Source organism: Dioscorea cayenensis, unplaced genomic scaffold (assembly GCF_009730915.1).
Source record: "Dioscorea cayenensis subsp. rotundata cultivar TDr96_F1 unplaced genomic scaffold, TDr96_F1_v2_PseudoChromosome.rev07_lg8_w22 25.fasta BLBR01001786.1, whole genome shotgun sequence".
Lineage (NCBI taxonomy): Eukaryota > Viridiplantae > Streptophyta > Magnoliopsida > Dioscoreales > Dioscoreaceae > Dioscorea > Dioscorea cayenensis.
In genome coordinates, this window is record NW_024088177.1 from 68,870 (window position 1) to 77,157 (window position 8,288).

Sequence of the window (8,288 nt, forward strand, 5' to 3'; positions counted from 1 at the left end):
AGAATACCAACAACAAAAACAATGAAAAGGGCTTTTATACAGGCTCTCGCCCATAAATATATAAATCTGCTTCGTTTTGCTCCAAATCATGCCTCAGCCTCATGGTTTTATCCTTGGAAAACTACCTCATAATTTGATACAATTTTCATATCAAGAATCAGATTCTAACATTCCAGCAAATGTAAATTACATGAGTTTAATTATGTGAAAATGAGTGATTTTTGCACGGTAGTGTATGAGTATTGCAATAGTATTATTGATCCAAAAATTTGACCATGGTTATGCTCCTTCACTATTTTTATAATATTCCACTATACTAAGTAGTGGTTGCTAAAGTTCTTCTTGTTTGCCATGATATTTTGAAAAAGATCATTTTTATTTTATTAATCCTTTTCAAGTGGCTTTCAATCCAAAATGTAATTATTTAGATAATTCACAAGCCCAATTAATGTAAGCTATAAGAAAGAACAAGAAGACCAATGTTTTAGCACTGCCAACCATTCTCCTTTCATTTATAATATGTTTTGAAACAACCATTCTCCTTTCATTTATAATAGCAAAACATAGAAAGGAAAAAAAAAAGTCAAATTTAATGCAAAAATAAAATAAAATTAGAAGAATGATTTTTGAGCTTATCAGCTGAAAGACTAAATTAACCCATGTCAAGAGATCAATCTTCTGTTGTTGTGTGATTGAAGACGAGAAGGCAGGAGATATATGTTTTCAGAAGCTGTCAGTTGTTTTGTGATTTGAAAAGCTGTTAAGAGTGTTTTGGTAATCAAGGGTGGTTTAGTCATTTCAGGTATTTGAAAGTTCGGTAAAGTAGTTGCTAGTTTGAGAGGGGATGGAATGGATGGTGTAGATGTGATCATCAAGGTTTTGTGTTTTAAGTTCGAGGCAGAAGTTGATGAGTTGATAAGAAAAGGAAGTGAACGGAGGAGATTAAGAGATATGATAGATTAGATTAAGTCGAGGCAAAATGCAGGTTAGTCGGTTCAGTGGAGCTATGAACCGGACACGTTGTAGAAATGACTACGTAAAACTAAGGCTATGCAAAATGCAAGCTCTTTGTTTATTGTTTTGTTTCTGTTATCTCAGAGAAGGAAAAGTGTGTGTGTGTGTGTGTGTGATGTTCTTAGCTTGTTTGTATACTAAAACTTATGCGTGACCCTTCCCTTCAAATACATGAGGTCTTATTAGAGTTCTAGTATTATTACAAAGTTGTTTGCTGATGATCCAGGTTCTGTGCAATATCTCTGATCCCGGCATCACATGCCCACTGAAAATGTATAACAAAAATTTAGAAATCTCATACAAGCCTATAGCAGTATTACTAATTCTGAGAAAAGGAAATATGTTTTATGCTTGTTCATTGAGAAACTATATAAAGCAAAGCATTACCATTGTAGACAATGGCTGAAGAAGCACAATTAAGCACAATAGAGAAATCTTTGATAGCACTATCCTACTATTCTATGAGAACAGAGCCTCCTCCTTCCTCATCCCTTCCTGCTAACATCCATCCATCCATCAAAACAGACCACAAAATCAAGGTTCAAAATGAAATCCGCATCAAATTGTAAAAACCTTGAAACCTTAATATACGGTTGTTTTTACTGTAGATCATCCACCTATAGATGAGCCATCCTTGTGTTTTACACACTATATCCGATAATTTCAAAACTTCCAAAAGCATGCTGTGGTTTCGTCACTCGAACCAGTACTTTCTTTTTGTTTCACTCCTTTTTACCCTGAATTAGAAATTCCATCCATTCTTAAACACTGCGTCATTTTTTCATTCTTTTTGCACATTCCTCTGCATGTACTTCGTTTGCTATGGAGGCTCACGTAAAAGCAGAGAGAAACTTATTTCCTTACCAGCAGGGAGTTCGTTTCTTAGCGAGAGTTCATTTCTTAAACAAAACTTCGTTTCTTAAAGCAAACTCATTTCTTAAGCGAAACCTCATAAAGCGTAAAACTCGTGCAAACTAAAACTTAATGTATTTAAGCAGGAAAAAGCAAATATTTACGTGATAAATTAATCACGGATATAAAAAGCAAATTGATCGCGCTATTATTTCATTTTGTATTTAAATAGAAACAACGATGTAAGCACTGTAAGCGTGGCACTTGATATGTCGCCGCTGAAAGCGTCGATGGTTAAAGCAAGACAACCAGCGTGCTCAATGAGCATAACTTCGTTTCTTAAGCAGAGGAGAACTTCGTTTCTTAAGCGAGCGAGCATTTTTAAAGCGGAGACCTCGTAAATCGAAACCTCGTTGAGTAGGGATCGTCGTGTTGATCTCGTCGCTTGAAGGCAGCGGGCTCTTTGAGCTCGAGATACGTGACGGTCACCGAGTAAATCTGCTCGTCGTGTGGGGTCTTGAAAGGAGAAATCTTTATCGGCGTTGGCGATCGCTGGCACGGCAGTTCCTCGGTGAGTCGGGTGGTGAGGTCTTGATTGGCGACGTCGGATAAAAGGCAGGTGAACTTTGAGGCAGGCACCATTCTCGTTGCGGAGACTGACATGGATAGCGATAGGGTTAGGGTTAGGGATCATTCGAGGTTTGGATCCGTGGTGCCCTAAGTCGATGTGGCGGGAGCGGAGAGGAAGCGGCCTTGGAAGTGAGGGGTTCGATCTCGCATCGCTCGATGCCGTCACGTCTTCGTCGTCTGCACGATAGTAGGTGACATGCTCGTCTCTTCATCTTCTTCGTAAATCGTCGACCTCGGGGAGGCAGCATGCTATCCTCAAATGCTGGTCGGCGAAGGCGAGCCGAGAAGTTCACACTCGTGCGTGTTAAATAGAAACAACGATATTTAAGTACTTTTTTAAGCGTAAGCGCAATATATTAAGCGAAACATCGATAGTTAACGAAGACAAACAAAGCATAAACAGAGCTCATTTCTTAAGCGAGAGAACACTGTGAGTACTCGTTTTAAGCGAGAACCTCATTGGTAGGGACATTTAAGTATCTCATCCGTGTTCGGCGCGAACCTTGTGACAGTGTTGTGCTCGGTCTGGCGGCGATCTCGGAAAATAACTTGCTCGTGTGGGGTCTTAAAGGAGAAATCTTTATCGGCGTTGGCGATCCGGTTAACAACGTTCCTCGGTGGAGTGGTGAGGTCTTGGTGGCGGCGTCGGATAAGGCCAGAGGAACTTGAAGCGGAACCATTCTCATTGCGGAGACCCATAACATGGATAGATAGGGTTAGGGTTGGGGATCATTCGGGTTTGGATCCATGTTCTTAAGTCGGTATGACGAACGAGGGAGGAAGCCGGCCGATGAGGGTTCGATCTCGCATCTTCGTCTTCCCCGTCTTCCTGTGACGACCTCATCTCTTTTCAGTCTTCCCGTCGTCGACCTCGGGAGGCCGTGTACTCCTACGTCGTCCAAAGGCGGCGTGAGTTCGCCCTTTTTTCTACAGCAGATCGGTGGAGATCAAAATTCTAGGGTTAATCCATTTTTCATACAATATCTGTGATTGGGTAAGCGTCACTTTGTCTCGACTGCCCACTAAGCTATGATAAAGAGATTATGGGGTGATAAATACACCAAAAAAACTCGTTTTATTAAAGAGACCTCATTTTTTAAAAAAACTCCTTTCTTAACAGAAAACTCATTTCTTAAACAAAACTCATTTTTAAATGAAAATTCATTTTTAAACGGAAACTCATTTTAAGCGAAACCTCATACCTCGTATTTTAAATGAAGCTTCATTTTAAATGGAGAGCTAAATTTCTTAAGGCATTATAGTGAACCCGTCACACTTACCACAACACGCAAAGATTCATAAAAATTCATTAATCTATCAATCAATGTTAGATGTTGGGGTTTAAAAATCGTTGTATTAAAGAGGGGTTTTGGAAGTCTATTATGAGGTGTTTTGCAATATACTGCAAACTACATGGTGTTTTAGCGATTTCATATTATAATAATAATTATTATTATTATTATTATTTATTATTTATTATTATATAATGCTTTTATGTAGAATAAGTTAAGTTATAGAATAAGTTAATTTAGGGAAAACTACGCAAAAAGCGTACGTCACATGGAGAACTAACAATGCAAATTTTAAAAAATAAAAGGACTCAACGGTCCACAAAAATTATAAATGGATCGAAAGAACCCGAACTAATTGCTAAAACATCATCCATCCATGAAAATCTAACGCAAATTAAAAAAAAAACTCAAGGTCACAAAAATTATAAAAAATTAAAAGAACAAAAATTGTAATTTAAGAACTAAAAAGATAATTATAACTAATTAATATAAACATTAGCCATATGAAATAAATTCCACGAAAGCAACAAAAATATATAACCATCTATTAGAAAAATAAATAAAATTAAATATATACCATTATTTATTTTATAATTAATAAAATTTAACAGGATATTTTATAGTTAATAAAACCTAATGATCACAGAGAATGAAGTAACTTCACCCATTAAATATATGTTTTTTCAAATTCAAATCTAAAACTCTCTACCAAGCACAAAAGTCTAATAATCTAGCACTCTAAATACATCTAATAAGACACTGTCTTGTATCTTCAAATACAAAATTACAAAAATTTATAAATACAACTAAAATTCTATTGTATCTAACTATAAGCTAATATCATCTCATCACTTCTCCCTCTCTACTGTAGCTTTGGTTGCACTTTCACCAGCTATATCTCAACCAAACACCACAATAATCTCATCACTTCTCACTCAGCTGTGGCTTTGGTTGCACGTTCACCAACCATTACGAGTGAACTCCAACTAGTATTCCTTAACAAGCACCGTCTTCTCTTCCAATAAGTATTTCATCTAACCCATAAAGATCTTTTAAATGCATGACAATATCCGTGATTCACATTGAACCTTCACACATATCTCAAGATTTAAAATTCAGAACATTTGGGGATTTCACAAAATATCAGGCTCTTGGTTAATTCAGAATTTTCCTTAGTACCATCAGGTACTTCCTCAGAAACAATTAGCAAAAGTAGCACACCATATGAGACATAAGAAATTGAAAGACAATGAGGAATATTCCTAGACAAAGACACAAAGATGAAACCAACAAAACACATTATGGATTTAGATTATAAATATTTGGTTTTTTGATGACAAACATGATCTTTCTTTTATGCCTTCTATCAAAGAAAACCATAATGGTGTCTTTAAACACTCACCAGCAGTCACTTTGATGTCACGGTGACAAAAATTTTACATTTGGTTAGCCTCACGATGATGATGATGGTAATGGCGATGAGCTCTCTTATGACCACGAAGTCTTCTTCTAGATCGCTTGCTGACATTGTTTGAATGAGAGGTTTCCTTGCCACTTTCCAAATCACCAAAGATGCAATCCAGAGGATCTGTGATCATATCACTACCCTGGCTGCTCTGTATTCCAAAGGAAAGAAGTTTTAATAACTGTTCTAAAAAAATGAACTTAAACATGTCAGGCAGGATCAAAGATACTTACGATGATTTGCTTTGGGCTGCTCCTTTTCATGTGGAGTTTTTTATAATTTTCGACTTTGCTGTATTAGAACTTTTGAACATCATTTCCCTCTACATACATGTTCCGGAACCGCCATAATGTGAAAGCACGATCAGGATTCACGTCATTGAATACCTCCTCTGGGTACATATGTTTACTCAAAAGTTTCACACGTGATGGATTATACATATGCCTCTTCATGATTCTGCCAAAAATGTGCATTCAGTATCCAATAAACAATTCTTACAGCAAATATACTGAATTGAACATTCGAACATAAATGTAACACAGAAATTCAACCCTTCTTGTGATAATACTTTACAGATATTCGGTAGAAAATAAATCATAGTTTAAATCAGGACTGGAGTTATAGAGTTACTAAGAGAAATAGAAGAAAATCACAAAGATAACAAAAAATTTCCAGAATATCAGGGAGGTGCTGGCATTACATATTTGCCAGTGCACAGATGGAGAAATCTAAGTGTGCCACATGGTGCATTGGAGAGCTCTACTCAAGGGCACATTTGCAAATTGTGTTGCACAATGCAAGAACGTATATACATGTAATTAAGAAGTAGAACCTACATGCCTGCCAAACCCAATTTCATGCGATCCCAATCACGCCCTAGAATTTTATCCACACAAGCATCCAATGAATGATTAAACCTCCACATTCCTGCTAGCATACCAGACCCTGCACCATTTACAAGAATTATTTGCTAGTGGCTATAACACACTAGAGAATACCCCCAATAGATGTAATTATTTGGATAATCCACGGACCCATTTATTTGAACCCCCCACAAAAATACATAAATTTAACCATTTTGACGATTAATGAGCTCAAGTAATCGAAACTCAATACAACGATTAATGAGCTCAAGTAATTGAAACTCCAAACACGCACGCGCGCACACACACACAAGATGTGATCGATTGGATGATACATGAACCAAAGGATTTGAAGCCTCTCACACAAAAATACAAATTCAACTATATTGATAATTAATAAGCTCAATTAATTGAAACTCCATCCACACACACAAAAGTAACTATTTTTCTTTTTGATAATTCATGCAGTCATTTAATTAAAGCTCCACATGCGCACACACTAATGTAAAAATTATTAGGATGATTCATGCACCAGATTAATTGAAGCACCACAGATATATATATCCAATGTCATCAGCTCAATTGCTTGAAGCTGCACTCAAGACAAACAAAAAATGTAACTTGTTTGGGTACTTCATGAATCACAATTAACTGAAGTTCCACACACATACAAATCAAATTTCACGAAACACAAGAACTTGAAGCCACACACACACACACAAAATGTAATTATTTGGACAATTCACAAGCTCAATTAATTTAAGCTACAAGAAATAACTACTGAGACCAATATTTTCAACACTACTAATCAGTCTTTTTTCCCTTTTAAAAAGGTGGTGAATTTAAGTATTTACAATAGAAAAACATAGAAAAAATGAGCCAATTTTAGTGAAAAATTAAATAAAATTAGAAGAATGATTCATGAACTCACCAGCTGAAAGGCTAAAACCTATGCCAAGGAACCAAGCTTCTAGATGCTGCATTACATACATATTCAAAATCAAAATTTTAGAGATCTCACATAAGCTCATAGCATTAAGTATTACGTAAAGAAAAGTTATTTTTTCTTTATTCATCGAGAAACTATGTATAAAGCATATACCGATCCAGACAATGACTGAACACAGCCTCCTCCCTCGTCATCCCTTCCTGCAACATCCATCCATCCATCCATCAAAACAAACCACCAAAATCAAAATTCATAAAAAAAAACGAAATCCACATCTAACAATTGTGAAACATTGAAACCCTAAACATCAAATTATGATATTTTGAGAGAAATCTCTCTTACCGATCGGAGTAGATGCTCCAGCTCCGCAAGCAAATCGCCCATTCTCTTCTTCACCCACACCCACAACGAAACCCAGAGAGACAGACAACGAGAGAAGGAGGAAGATGAATCAAACCTCAAGAAATCGCGGAAGCTCCTGCAAAATTTCCATCCCAACCATCGTATTTCCTCCCAAAGTGCTCTGATAAAACCCTAAAAAAAATTTCTTAAAACCCTATAAATCGCAGGAGACACTTGGTGCACATCCTAAAGAAACCAGAATATATATGGGCCTTCCCATTGGGCTTCATGGATGTGGACCTTTTATGGGCCGTTCTTCTGGTTAATTACTATTAGTTCTTCAAAAATTTTTTTTTTGAAAACCCACAAATTATTATTATTACCACAAAATTGTCATGAACCACCTTGCTAAATGCTAGATCGGCACAAAGTGTTGACTAGTTAAAAAAAAACTAAACAAAGTTTCTTTCCAAGCTTTTGGACTATTTCACCTATTATTTAAATATTGTTAATTTTTTAAAAATCTATTTATTTCAAAATAATAATAATAATTATTATTAATTAAATGACATGATTTACCAAAAAATAATAAAATGGCATGCATTATTATTATTATTATTATTATTATTATTATTATTATTATTATTATGACGATCGCTATCAAAAATAAATAAAATGATACGCTTTTACCTTAGCGACTATGATCTCGAGCATTCAGAGACTATGCAGATGAAGAACGGGTTTGATTTCAGATCATCTGTTACACTGCAATCGATTCATTTTTTCTTATTCATTTGATTGATTACCTTACTTTTCCAACATAAGTTAAAATAAAGAAAATATAAAAACTTAACTATAATTTATTATAAATTTTTATTTTA

General features: G+C 35.7%; 1 long non-coding RNA gene across 1 annotated transcript; it reads right to left on the minus strand.

Annotated features, from left to right (window-relative positions):
* Positions 1-5,534: 5,534 nt before the first annotated feature.
* On the minus strand, positions 5,535-7,623 carry LOC120256986. Its single transcript, XR_005535476.1, has 5 exons — positions 7,408-7,623; positions 7,219-7,265; positions 7,048-7,093; positions 6,090-6,198; positions 5,535-5,709 (listed from the first exon to the last, which is right to left on the minus strand). It is a non-coding gene; the product is annotated as an uncharacterized LOC120256986 (long non-coding RNA).
* Positions 7,624-8,288: the final 665 nt, after the last annotated feature.